This window comes from Podarcis raffonei, chromosome 4, assembly GCF_027172205.1.
Source record: "Podarcis raffonei isolate rPodRaf1 chromosome 4, rPodRaf1.pri, whole genome shotgun sequence".
Classification (NCBI taxonomy): Eukaryota; Metazoa; Chordata; class Lepidosauria; order Squamata; family Lacertidae; genus Podarcis; species Podarcis raffonei.
This window is the reverse complement of record NC_070605.1, coordinates 9445162-9459857: the sequence shown is the minus strand read 5'-3', so window position 1 is coordinate 9459857 and position 14696 is coordinate 9445162. Positions and strand designations below refer to the sequence as shown.

At 47.2% G+C, this 14696-nt stretch overlaps 1 protein-coding gene and 1 long non-coding RNA gene across 3 annotated transcripts in view; one reads left to right on the top strand and one right to left on the bottom strand.

The window, feature by feature from the left end:
* Positions 1–14696, bottom strand: part of FCHSD2 (FCH and double SH3 domains 2) — a 376100-nt gene that overhangs the window by 97950 nt on the left and 263454 nt on the right. The window lies entirely within an intron of this gene.
* Positions 362–5440, top strand: LOC128412468 (uncharacterized). The gene is made up of 2 exons (XR_008330088.1): positions 362–464; positions 4288–5440. It is a non-coding gene; the product is annotated as an uncharacterized LOC128412468 (long non-coding RNA).

The window sequence follows — 14696 nt, the reverse complement described above, 5'->3', positions numbered from 1 at the left end:
CAAAAGCGAGCTCTCCAAGGCGCCCGAGCCGTGCGCCCTCCTCCTCCTTCTCCCTCTTTCTCCCTTCTCCCGCTTCTCCTAATCCCGGCCGGCTTGGCGGCGCTTCGGCTACCCCGCTCGAGTAGCCCCGGGCTGGGTCATCGCGGCTCCGAGCCACCGGGCTTCCAGGACGGCCGAGAGAACCGCGTCTGCTCCAACCCGGGCGCCCGAAGACGAGCGAGGCGGAGAAGGAAGCAGAGGCGGAGCTCTCCGCGCCCGGACCCGCCCAGCCACGCAGCCAGCCAGGAAAGCGGGGACTATAACGCCGTTCAGCCCCGGGACCTTTCTTTCTCCCCGGCGGGAAGGTGATTGTTGCCCGTTTTCAGCCAGGAAAGGGTCACGGCAGGCAGAGAGTCCGGGGAGACCCAGCCTTCAGCCCCGGCACCTTTTGGTTTGGGAACCGTTCGCTTTCCGATCTCAGCCAGGTAGGGAAGCGTTTGGTTTCCAGCAACATTCAGCCCCGGGAAATTATATTATTAAAACGGGGAGAGGGGGCGCAACTTGAATAAAATATTGGGGGGAGGCAGGTAAGCCTAAGCCCCGCCCCACATAATCGATCACAAGACACGGCGCACGCACACTATTTGAACGGCAATGTCTATTAACGGGGGTGGGGGAGCTGTCCCCTTCCAAATATTTTATTGGGGCACCCGAAGGGACCTCGACCCCTAGGAGTTGGCTTCTATGCATTAAACCTATTATGTACTGAAGTTCTCACCCTGGGCCAGCAGGGGGATACTGTAGATAGTTTTCACTCAGGTCCACATATGCAAATAAGGGATTGAAAGTGACGTTCAGTGATTGGATAGTTACAGAAAGTTGTTACTGTTGCTTTGTAAAAAGGTAAAGGGACCCCTGACCATTAGGTCCAGTCATGACCGACTCTGGGGTCATCTCGCTTTATTGGCCAAGGGAGCTGGTGTACAGCTTCTGGGTCATGTGGAGAACCAGAGCAGCACACGGAAACGCCGTTTACCTTCCCGCCGGAGCGGTACCTATTTATCTACTTGCACTTTGATGTGCTTTCGAACTGCTAGGTTGGCAGGAGCAGGGACCGAGCAACGGGAGCTCACCCCGTCGCGGGGATTCGAACCGCCGACCTTCTGATCGGCAAGTCCTAGGCTCTGTGGTTTAACCCACAGCGCCACCAACGTCCCACCGTTGCTTTGTAGTGGAGCTCTATATAAGCAGGCTGGCTGAACCCTTCAGTTCAGTTCTGTTCTGGCCTGTGAATAAACAAGAGCTGTTTGAAGAATTGCTGCGTCGTCTGATATGTTCACCCACAACTTAACAAAACCTGCATGCATCCAGAGAGGAAAAGGTTGCTACAGTAAGCAAAATTTTGCTGCTTCCGAGGGAATCAGCCCCAGCACCTATTTTTCAAACATCTCCCAGCATTCATCCCTGTAGCACAGAAAGATGATGAGTTCAGCTGGGGAACGCAGGAAGCTTTGTGTAGCCGTTTAGCTCAGTATTCCCAGCACTGGCTGGCAGCAGCAGCTCCAGGATTCCCAGCCGTGCCGGGAGATTGAACCTGACACCTTCTGCATGCAAAGCAGATGCTCTAACCACCGACTTACAGCCCTTCCCGGAAGATACAGGAAGCTGCCCCCTAACAGAGTCAGACTACCATATGGACCTCAGTATTGCGCGCTCTGACTGGCAGCATCTCTCCAAGGGGACATTCTCATCTTTACCTGGGGATGCCGAGGATTGAACCTGGAAACTCCCAACAGTGGTACCTCGCAAGACGAATGCCTCGCAAGACGGAAAACTCGCAAGACGAAAGGGTTTTTGGTTTTTTGAGTTGCTTCACAAGACGGATTTCCCTATGGGCTTGCTTCGCAAGACGGAAACGTCTTGCAAGTTTGTTTCCTTTTTCTTAAAACCGTTAATACAGTTGTGACTTGACTTCAAGGAGCAACTCATAGCACGCGGTGTGGTAGCCTTTTTTGAGGTTTTTGAAGACTTTGGTGATTTTTGAAGCTTTTCCAAAACTTTTCCCGAACCGTGCTTCGCAAGACGAAAAAACTCGCGGAACGAATTAATTTCGTCTTGCGAGGCACCACTGTACAGTGGTGTCCCGCAAGACGAATGCCTCGCAAGACGAAAAACTCGCTAGACGAAAGGGTTTTCCGTTTTTGAGTTGCTTCGCAAGACGAATTTCCCTATGGGCTTGCTTTGCAAGACGAAAAAAAATTTGGTTTTGAATTTCTGTGTGGTGGCTGGCTGGGGGAACAGTTGGGGAGGGGTTTGCAAGAATCTGGGAGCTTGTGTGGGGTTTTTTTTGAATTTTTATGATTTTCTGTGACCATTGGGCCACTCTGCTGTTTTTTAAAAAAAATTCTGGGTTTGAATTTTGAAATGCTCTTTACAGTATGTGTGACTTTAAAGAGCACTTAATAAACTCTTGTTGTACCAAATTTGGCTTTGTTTGGACTTTTTTTGACCATAGGAACGCATTAATTGAGTTTCAATGCATTCCTATGGGAAACCGTGCTTCGCAAGACGAAAAATTCGCTAGACGAAAAAACTCGCGGAACGAATTAATTTCGTCTTGCGAGGCACCACTGTACATGCAAGGCAGGTGCTCTGTTCCTGACCTCCTTCAGCCCTTCCCCAGGAGCCATAGGAGCCAACTCTTTGTCTTTGTCCCCCAATAAAATAATTTGAGGGGAAATCAGAAGAAGCACCAACATTGAAAGACTGGCAAAATAATTTTTTTGAAATGATTGAATTAGCAAAAATGACGTCAACAATTAGAATGCAATCTAATCAAAATCTCAAACAGGAATGGAAATGTGTAGCAGAATATACGACCAAAAGATGCTCCAACAAGAATTTGTTGATATGTATAGACTGATTTCACAAAGTTAAGCTAAGCTAAGCAGATATATAAGATTGAATGTTTAATTAAGATACAAAATTACAATCTCAATAATAAAGTTACAAAATAATAACAAGGAAGTCACCCACGGGTGGAGGGAAGACACGGGGCAAGAAATAAGAAATGGATAAATGTTGGTACATAATGAAATGTGTCTTTGTCCATGGAGTTTTCTTGGCAGGGATACTGGAGTGGCTTGCCGGTTCCTCCTCCAGGTGGATCATGTTTGGTCAAAACTCTCCACTATGACCTGTTCATCTTGGGTGCCCTGCATGGCATAGTTCATAGCTTCTCTGAGTTCTTCAAGCCCCTTCGCCACGGCAAGGCAGTGATCCATGAAGGGCAGAATTGATGAAGGGCAGAAGAATGGATGCTTTTGAATTCTGGTGCTGGAGGAGACTCTTGAGAGTCCCATGGACTGCAAGAAGATCAAACCTCTCCATTCTGAAGGAAATCAGCCCTGAGTGCTCCCTGGAAGGACAGATTGTGAAGCTGAGGCTCCAGTACTTTGGCCACCTCATGAGACGAGAAGACTCCCTGGAGAAGACCCTGATGTTGGGAAAGATGGAGGGCACAAGGAGAAGGGGGCGACAGAGGACGAGATGGTTGAATAGTGTTTTCGAGGTTACCAGCATGAGTTTGACCAAACTGCGGGAGGTAGTGGAAGACAGGAGTGCCTGGCGTGCTCTGGTCCAGGGGTCACGAAGAGGCGGACACGACTAAACGACTAAACAACAACAACGAAATGTGAAAATGTGAATTTACGAATATAATGTATATGTATCAATATGTAAAGATTGCATATATGTATTGCAACATTAATAATAAATAAATTGATGGGCATTGCCATTCAAATGGAGGATGCGCACTGCACCATGTGATCAGTTATGAAGCGCAGGGCTTACCTGCTCCCTCTCCCCATATTTTAGTCAAGTCGGGGAAGTCCAGGGCAGCACTTTGGATCTCATTGAAGTCCAGAGAGGGTTTCCCCTACAGACCTCCAACATTTCTCTGATAAAAATAGGGACGTCCTATTCCATAATTATAATTTTACTATTTAGACCTACATTTGCTCCCAGTACTTTTCTGAGCACAATTAAAAGTCTTGGTGCTGACCTTGAAAGCCCTAAACGGCCTCAGCCCAGTAGACCTGAAGGAGCGTCTCCACCCCTATCGTTCTGCCCGGACACTGAGGTCCAGCTCTGAGGGCCTTCTGGCGGTTCCCTCGCTGCGAGAAGCCAAGTTACAGGGAACCAGGCAGAGGGCCTTCTCGGTGGTGGCGCCCGCAGCTCAATATACAGACTGATAACCTTAATTCTGTCTTCCTCCTTCATATTTTCTTTGCACGGTTTTCTTTACAGGTTTCGAGGCAAAGAGATAACTTAAAAGGTTCGGAATCTGCAGCTTATCAGGAACAGGGACCGGATCCTGTCCTTTACAGCAGTGTTAGGCTGAAGAGCAGCGACTGGCGCAAGGTCACCCAAGGTCAGCCTAGGTCCTAGGCTGACACTCTAACCACTACACCACACCACCGACCTAGGATAAGCCTAATTGCTTTAGGAATCCAGGGATTTACCAAGTCAGATCATCACTGGTCCACCTTGCCCTATATAACCTGCACTGAGGCTCTCCGGGGTTTTCAGATATTCACATTCCGTACCTGGAGATGCCAGGAGCTGAACCTGAAATCCGTGGCATGTGAGACAGATGCTCTGCCATTGGACTGCAACCCTTCCCCCTATAGGCCTTTTATTTCCAGCGAGGCGGAATAAGCTCTGTCAGATGTCGCATCAAGTCTGCCAGCTGGGCTGGGTTGCCAAAACAGACACTTGAAGAAGGAAATAATATTTCTGAAGCACCTGGTAGCAGCCAAGGAAATCCAACGTATGGTGCTGACCTTGAAAGCCCTAAACGGCCTCGGCCCAGTAGACCTGAAGGAGCGTCTCCACCCCCATCATTCAGCCCAGACACTGAGGTCCAGCTCTGAGGACCTTCTGGCAGTTCCCTCCCTGCAAGAACTGAAGTTACAGGGAACCAGACAGAGGGCCTTCTCGGTGGTGGCACCCGCCCTGTGGAACGCCCTCCCATGAGACGTCAAGGAAATACAGTGGTACCTCAGGTTACAGACGCTTCAGGTTACAGACGCTTCAGGTTACAGACTCCGCTAACCCAGAAATAGTACCTCGGGTCAAGAACTTTGCTTCGGGATGAGAACAGAAATCGTGCTCTGGCGGCCCAGTGGCAGCTGGAGCCCCATTAGCTAAAGTGGTGCTTCAGGTTAAGAACAGTTTCAGGTTAAGAACGGACCTCCGGAACGAGTTAAGTTCTTAACCCGAGGTACCACTATAAACAACTATCTGACTTTTAGAAGACATCTGAAGGCAACCCTGTTTAGGGAAGTTTTTAATGTTTGATGTTTTATTATGCTTTTAATTCTGTTGGGAGCCACCCAGAGTGCCTGGGGAAACCCAGCCAGATTGGTGTGGTTTAAATAAATTATTATTATTATTATTATTATTATTATTATTATTATTATTATTACAACTACTACAAACTCACTCACATGTGCACTGTACGTACAATTTAAAGCACATATGTACCACTTTTAACAGCCAAGGCTTCCCCCCAAAGAATCTTGGGAACTGTAGTTCACCCCCTCACAGATCTACCCTTAACAAACTACAGTTCCCAGGATCCTTTGCAGGGACCTTTAAATGGATGGTGCAACCATCTTGCCACGATGCACCAGCAGCTGGGAGGGCCAAAAGCATCTTGGGCCAGGCCTGAGCAGCCTGCTTACATGCACAGCACCACACCGCAGCCCATGAGCAAACAGTTCTCAGCTGGCGCCCTGGCATTTTCAGCTGGTTCCTCTCACCCTGCGGCTTGGGCACCCTGTGGCTGCTCAGACCGCCTGCTCCCTTTGAAGCTGCACCGACTGCAGGCAAAGCAATTACCGCAAACACAATGGGAGAATTTCCGTCGCTCTCTCCAGCGACAGCAGGCGGATAATAGGATCAGCGCTTCGGCCGCCTTCCCTCGCTCAGCAGCCGTCACAGCCTCCGGAGCGCACCATGTGCAGCAGCAGATCACCTTGCGCGAGGTGTCAGGGGGAGCCCAGGAGACGCACTGTGAAACGCACACACTCTGCCCTGCAAAATCTCCAGGCCAACGTACGTGTTGTCGATATCTATGTGTGTTTTCTTCCATTTTTTAATCATCGCGTTGTAGATTTGGAAGGGGTCATTTAGTACAAGCCCCTGCAAGGCAGGAATCCTTTGTGCAACACGGGCCTCGAACCCACAGCCCTGAGGTTAAGAGTTTCATGCAGAAGGCCTTCTCGGTAGTGGCACCTCCCTGTGGAATATCACTCTCTTCAGATGCCAAAGAGATAAAGAACTACAGTGGTACTTCGGGTTAAGAATTTAATTCGTTCTGGAGGTCCGTTCTTAACCTGAAACTGTTCTTAACCTGAGACACCACTTTAGCTAATGGGGCCTCCCGCTGCCGCCATGCAATTTCTGTTCTCATCCTGAAGCAAAGTTCTTAACCTGAGGTACTATTTCTGGGTTAACAGAGTCTGTAACCTGAAGTGTCTGTAACCCGAGGTACCACTGTACAGTCATACCTTGGGTTGAAGTAGCTTCGGGATGAATATTTTCGGGTTGCGCTCCACGGCGACCCAGAAGTAACGGAGTGCGCTACTTCCGGGTTTCGCCGCTCGCGCATGCGCAGACGCTCAAAATGACGTCACGCACATGTGCGGAAGCGGCAAAACGCGACCCGCAGACGCGCAGTCACGTCTTACGTTTACTTCAGGATGCGAAGGGGCTCCAGAACGGATACCGTTCGTATCCAGAGGTACCACTGTACACAACTTTTAGAAGTCATCCCAAGGTAGCCGTGTATCAGAAAGTTTTTAATGTTTGATTATTTTACTATGTTTTATATATGCTGTAAGCCGTCCAGAGTGGCTGGGGAAACCCAGCCAGATGGGCAGGGTATAAATATTATTATTATTATTATTATTATTATTATTATTATTATTATTACACTTTACTGACTGAGGTATCCCAACTTTATTTGGGGCTTTTTTTGGTAAACTTTTTAAAAATTAATATTTCATTTTGCAATGGTATATAAAACAGAGAGAAGCGTTATAACACCAGGCGGAAATTAAAAGATGAGAAACAAAACTATAAAATAGGCAAGTAGAATGAGCACAGCTGCATGTGGGTTGAAATAACAAAGTCCAAGTAAAGACTATCAGTGTTATCTACAGAACAGTAATTTTAATTTTATTATTTATACCCCATCCATCTCTGAGTTGCCCCCGATTATCAGATTATCAAGTCTAGTCCCAGATTTGCGAGGTTTGTGATGAGAAATGATGGTTCTGCTGCACGTGTCCTAAAAGAATGCCAAATCTTATGGAAAGTCTCTGGGGATTCTGATCCTTGTCGAAATCTCAAATTATGGATGATTTTATCCATTATATTCCAGAGTGAGTGGTACCAAGCACCCGGTGTAAGATTTGGGGCTGTTTTCCCTATCTCTTCCAGTTCTTCTGGCCCAATGAGGGTTCGAATCTGAGACAGAAGGCTGCCGAACTAGTCAGACAAATTTATTTATATGACAGTGGCCTTGTCACTTAAGTATACTCATCAACATCCCAAAAGAATGAGCAAGGTTAGAAGAGATAAAGTGAAGTGGCAACACCCTCCAGACTTTTGGATGGACTTTCCCTCCTACCCACTATTAGGGCTAGGCAATATATCGTCCAAAACTGGTTTGAAGACCATATCGTGATTATCGGTTTCACAGTTTTTGACCTGGCAATATATCGCAAATCAAGATGTGTGTGTGTGCTGTGCAAAAATCACAAAAAAACCATGAAGCCAGCCAATACCTCTCCATAACTCCATCTTTATTTCAGGCATTGTGATATAGGTAAAAAAGGTAAAGGACCCCTGAACGGTTAAGTCCTGTCAAAGGTGACTATGGGGTTGTGGCGCTCATCTCGCTTTCAGGCCGAGGGAGCCGGCGTTTTTCCACAGACAGCTTTCCGGGTCATGTGGACAGCAGGACTAAACCACTTCTGGCACAATGGGACACCGTGACAGAAACCAGAGCACACGGAAACGCCATTTGCCTTCCTGCCGCAGCAGTACCTATTTATCTACTTGCACTGGTATGTTTTCGAACTGCTAGGTTGGCAGGAGCTGGGACAGAGCGACGGGAGCTCACCCCGTCACGGGGATTCGAACCACCAACCTTCTGATCAGCAAGCCCAAGAGGCTCAGTGTTTTAGACCAAAGCACCACCCACTCCCTTCCATTGTGATATATCAGTACATCAGTATATTGTGATGTTTAGCTGGTGATATACAGTGGATGCTCGGGTTGCAAACGTGGTCCGTGCGGGAGGCACGCTTGCAACCAACAGCCCCATGTCTGTGCATGCGCGGGTTGCGATTCGGTGCTTCTGCACATGTTCCGGTACTTCCAGGTTTCGGCGGGTCCGTAACCCGAAAAAACGCAACCTGAAGCGTCTGTAACCCAAGGTATGACAGTATCACAAAGTTGGAAACCAGATATCACCTCTGTATAGGAGAACAATAGCTAGAGCTTTGTGTGAGAGCTGAGTCGGAAGCAGACGGGAGGCGGGAGACACACAGACCTCCGTGCTCTGTGCTGGATCCAAAGTTGTGACTAATGGAGAATTAAGATCTGTTGAGGTGTTAATGCTCTGAGCTCCTCCATCTCATGCTCAGGTTGTAAAAGGTAAAGGTAAAGGGACCCCTGACCATTAAGGCCAGTCGTGGCCGACTCTGGGGTTGCAGCGCTCATCTCGCTTTACAGGCCGAGGGAGCCGACGTTTGTCCGCAGACAGCTTCTGGGTCATGTGGCCAGCAGGACTAAGCCACTTCTGGCGGACCAGAGCAGCGCACGGAAACACTGTTTACCTTCCCGCCAGAGCGGTACCTATTTATCTACTTGCACTTGGACGTGCTTTCGAACTGCTAGGTTGTATACATGTGTAATAAAAGCATTTATTCTAAAGACACGATTGACCCTGCTTGGCAAGTGCCTGGGACCCCTCTCACTGCTCAGAGACATGGGTGATGTGAACTTTATATTCTTATAAGCAGCATCTAGGTTTCAGCTTTTCAGCTTTCAATGAAGACAATCTGATTTTCCAGAACTTTTCATGGATAATTTATCTCACTCCCGCTGTTTTCTTTATTGCTGCTTTTTATTATTGCTGCTGCTGCTTTTGCTGCTCCCTGTGGTTTGTCTGAATCTTTAAAAAAAAACAAATTACAAGCTGCAATTAATAAATAAATCAAAATAGCGATCCAGCTTGCTGAACAGTAGGATAGAGATTTTAAAATGTGCAGACGACAGCAACCCGAATTGCACCAGTCAAGAAATTTTATCCACTGGACTTCCAAAGGGCCTGAGTTTGTGTGGCGGACCAACCTGAAGCATCGTGGCATCGCCAGGCGAGCACAGCTCCAGAATTTTTGGCCGAGGAGAGCATGGCACCAAGATAAGCAGGAATGTGATCCGGCAATGGAATAAGAGGCCTTTTGTTCAGCAAACAAGGTCCGAGTCAGTAGCGTGTTGTTGGGAGAGTCACTCCATCCGAACGGCCTGCGAATAAGATATGGGAATAGAGAATGCATAGGCTCCGTGACTCCCTTGGGAACAAAAAAACGTATTAACCCAAGAGATCACTTATCAAGAATGCGACTGTAAAGAGAGGCCTATGAAAGGGATTGATTGATGTCCGGGAGCATGGCGTCCAGGTTTTAATGAATAACAAGCTCTTAGCCATTATTGATTAATAGTGGGAAAGTATCTACCGTGTCTGTTGGTTGGCTGCTTCCAGGGTCGGGAAAACATCCTGCAATCTGGTATTCCGTCACATCGAATACACCGAGGTTTTAGTCCTCATGGCTAAGGAGAGCAGCTAAGCCTATTGCTTTCTTTAAAGCAGAGGAGCCGTTCTCCTTTTCCATGGTTTTTTTGTCTTGTCTTTTTTGCCCAAGTTAAATATTTACAGGAGTTACAGTGCAGCTGTAAACAGAGAGATGTTTCAAAGCCATTAGAGAACCAGAGTGAAATCAGCAATGACTGGGAACTGAACCCAAATGCAGTTAATGGGACAAGCTACATAGATATCTCCCATTTTATCAAGCACATCCCAGTGGGACTATTGGCTTATGAGTTCCAGCCTTGCTCATCAAAAAACACTCCTTCCTTCTTACACCTTCCAAATGGTATGTGTCTGACTGCCAATGGTTTTTCCTGGGTCTTTTATCCAGCTGTGTGATGCAGAAATTAAGCTATTGGCAGTTTTCTCAGCAGTAAAAGCTTCACTCACAAGAGTCATAGGAACGTGCAAGCCCACCCACCACGACAAGGTGATTGCCTGCGAGCGCTCCAGTTGGAGAACAGCCTTTACCAAAGGTGTCATGGGCTTTGAAGACACTCGAACTCAGGACGCAAGGGAGAAACGTGCTAAGAGGAAGGCACACTTGGCAAACCCACACTGTGATCAACTCCCACCCGGAAACCTGTGTCCCCACTGTGGAAGGATGTGTGGATCCAGAATTGGCCTCCACAGTCACTTACGGACTCATTGTTAAAACCGTGTTTATGAAGACAATCTTACTCGGCTACGAAGAAGGAAGGAAGGAAGGAAGGAAGGAAGGAAGGAAGGAAGGAAGGAAGGAAGGAGGGAGGGAGGGAGGGAGGGAAGGGCAAAGGTTTGCTTGCTTAACTTCTACGCTGCTGTCAAAGGCACAGGAGCAGAGTCAATAAAGAAAGTTGACAACTCTAAGCTGGAGGTACGATTGGCCTTCATTTCTGTATATCTTAATGGGGAGAAGCCCATAAAAGCAACTCAATAATAAGCTGCAGAAACAGTTTTGCAGACTGAAAACCAGCAGAGGTGATGGGAGTTTCCAGGGTATTGCGCTAAATATCACATGTACCACATTCTGCCTGTCTGGAGAGAAGTCACATGCTCTCCAAACATTCCTCAGATGAAAATAAGGACATTTCTCATTCCCCACCAACCGGCCCTTCTTAACACACACACCCATTTTTGTCCCATCCCCCCTGCCACCATTTCAGCACCATTTCAGCAACAGGACACAGGGCCCATAGCCTTCAAAAATGTACAGTGGTACTTCGGGTTAAGAACGCCATTCGTTCTGGAGATCCATTCTTAACCTTAAACTGTTCTTAACCTGAAGCACCACTTTAGCTAATGGAGCCTCTCGCTGCTGCCGCGCCGCCGGAGCACGATTTCTGTTCTCATCCTGAAGCAAAGTTCTAAACCCAAGGTACTATTTCTGGGTTAGCGGAGTCTGTAACCTGAAGCGTCTGTAACCCGAGGTACCACTGTACTGAGAAAACCCCTTTATCCTGGTTTTATTTTATTTCATCCTTTGGTAGATTTACAAAAAGGAAAAACACACACACACACCAATAAATAAATTTTAGAAAGGGGCAAAATAGACACAGATGCACAAAGCTGGTGGAGGGGGGTCTGTGGTCTAAACCACTGAGCCTCTTGGGCTTGCCGATCAGAAGGTTGGCGGTTCGAATCCCCGCGACTGGGTGAGTTCCCGTTGCTCGGTCCCTGCTCCCGCCAACCTAGCAGTTCGAAAGCACGTCAAAGTGCAAGTAGATAAATAGGTACCACTCTGGCGGGAAGGTAAACGGTGTTTCCGTGCGCTGATCTGGTTCACCAGAAGCGGCTTAGTCATGCTGGCCACATGACCTGGAAGCTGTACGCCGGCTCCCTCGGCCAATAAAGCGAGATGAGCGCCACAACCCCAGAGTCGTCCGCGACTGGACCTAATGGTCAGGGGTCCCTTTACCTTTGTTGTTGTTGTTGTTTAGTCGTTTAGTCGTGTCCGACTCTTCGTGACCCCATGGACCAGAGAACGCCAGGCACCTCTGTCCTCCACTGCCTCCCGCAGTTTGGTCAAACTCATGCTAGTAGCTTCGAGAACACTGTCCAACCATCTCGTCCTCTGTCGCCCCCTTCTCCTTGTGCCCTCCATCTTTCCCAGCATCAGTGTCTTCTCCAGGGAGTCTTCTCTTCTCATGAGGTGGCCAAAGTACTGGAGCCTCAGCTTTACCCTTTACCTTTACCTAGGATGAAATCAGGAGCCAGGATGGTTTTTGTAATTCCGGGACTGTCCTTGGAAAAAGGTAAAGGACCCCTGGATGGTTAACTCCAGTCAAAGGCGACTATCGGGTTGTGGCGCTCATCCTCACCTGAGAGACCGGGCATGTTTTAGAAATTCCTTCTCCACACACAGAGTTGCAAAAATTCAGGATGACCAGCCCTGGCTCAGCAATTTCCAATTACGGATTTCCTCGGTCGCATAAACAGCGAGGCTTCCTGTAAACATTTCTCACTTGGAAAAATATATAATTTCGCTTTGGAACTAAAGAGGGGCTTAAGCTGTTTCCTAAGGAGTAAACATCCACTTTTACTCGGCCCTGCCAATTAAATCCTTCAAGCCCTCTGCAATTTCAAAGGAAATTCAGAGCAATTAAATATAAACGGCACAGGCTCTGTCTTCTAACTGATCTCAACCCTGTATGGGAGAAGAAGGCCGGTTGGCAGGGCAGGAGGAAACTGCACCATCTCCTTTCTAAACGTTTAATGGCATTTGCTTTGCCATCGAGTCGGGTTTCACCCCAACCCCCTCAATCGGCAATTCCAGATCTTTGCAAACAAAGCAAAGTTGGTCTCTTGGTTGTGACATAAACAGGGAAACCTGAGCATGCATGCAAGAAGCGGATGAGAGCAGGTTTGCGGGGACATTGTCCTGTCCTTGTGCCTTCAGCAAGACCTTCATCTTCAGAAATCAGCAGAAGATAGGGTTGCCAGACATCTGGAATACTGCAGCCGCAAGCGAAATGTCCGGGGAAATCCGTACTGTTATGTACTGAGTTGAATAGGACCCAGAGTGCAGCAGCCTGATTGGTCCTAGAACAATAGGGTCCAGAATGCAGCAGTCTGATTGGTCCACAGGAGCCACCCAATCCAGCTCCAGGTGGAAGTGAATCCGCAACCTGATTGGCCTACAGGTGAATCCCGGAATTAGCCAATCACGTGGGGCCCATTGTGTATATAATGTATATAAAGCAGATATTGTGGGGGAACTTCCATTCCTCCTCACCACTATGAGCTGAATAAAGAGCATGGAATCCACTCTCAACTCCGAGTATATTTCACGTACATATGGCAACCCATGTCTCCCGTGTCGTTTATGCTGATTTCCCTCAGAAATAGCTCAACAACTTTGGCCAAAGCTAAAAAAAAAAATCAACAATTTTTCTGTACAGAAACATGCCTGGTAATAGATATGGTCGCCTGTGGGCGTCTGCCTGGCAAACCAATGTTTACCAAAGGCACAAGCACCATGGCTACAAAAAACAACAACCACAACCTTTCGTACACCGCTTTGAGGCTTTTTGCAAACAAGCAGTGTATAAATTTTATGAAATAAATAATGATAAATGAATAAAAGAGAGCAGCTCTTTCTTCCACTACATGTGCACAGACAATATATTGGGCCAGGATTAGGACCCATCCAAACATCCAAGTATAGTTATGATTTGCACTCTTTTTCAAAAAATAGATTTTATTGGAATTTAGAAATAGGTATGCAGAAATTGCAAAATGTGGAGTAATGTGCATTGTGAAAGATGTTTGTGCTTTGGTTCACCTACTATTTTGCAAAGCGTGGACTGGGCAGGTTTGCCTTACTTTCTTTGGCTCCATGATCACTGCAGATGGTGACAGCAGCCACAAAATTAAAAGACGCCTGCTTCTTGGGAGAAAAGCAATGACAAACCTAGACAGCATCTTAAAAAGCAGAGACATCACCTTGCCAACAAAGGTCCGTATAGTAAAAGCTATGGTTTTCCCAGTAGTGATGTATGGAAGTGAAAGCTGTACCATAAAGAAGGCTGATCGCCGAAGAATTGATGTTTTTGAATTATGGTGCCGGAGGAGACTCTTGAGAGTCCCATGGACTGCAAGAAGACCAAACCTCTCCATTCTGAAGGAAATCAGCCCTGAGTGCTCACTGGAAGGACAGATCCTGAAGCTGAGGCTCCAATACTTTGGCCACCTCATGAGAAGAGAAGACTCCCTGGAAAAGACCCTGATGTTGGGAAAGATGGAGGGCACAAGGAGAAGGGGACGACAGAGGACGAGATGGTTGGACAGTGTTCTCGAAGCTACCAGCATGAGTTTGACCAAACTGCGGGAGGCAGTGGAAGACAGGAGTGCCTGGCGTGCTCTGGTCCATGGGGTCACGAAGAGTCAGGCACGACTAAACGACTAAACAACAACAACAACAAAATGTTAATCTAGATAAAAGCACAACCTAGAAAAAAAAAGAGAGCTAGAAAAGAGGAGAGAAAGATTGACAGGAAAGAGAAGAAAGAAAGCTAAGAAATAAAGAGAGAAAGTAAAAGAAGGAAAATAAAGACCTAATTCATTGTCTATCAGCTATTTATAACCGTTATTCAACTCATCCACTCCAATATTACACCTATCAAAACCACTTTCTATAAACCAACATCATCTTCAAGCCCAAATGTCCTTAATTCATTTTCTTTTTCATGCAAAAAGTCGATAAGAGGTTGCCAATCTTTAGCAAGTGTTAACAATGATTTTTCTCTGCTTAAACATTTCTCCATCTCGGCTAAGTCCAATCATTTTAACT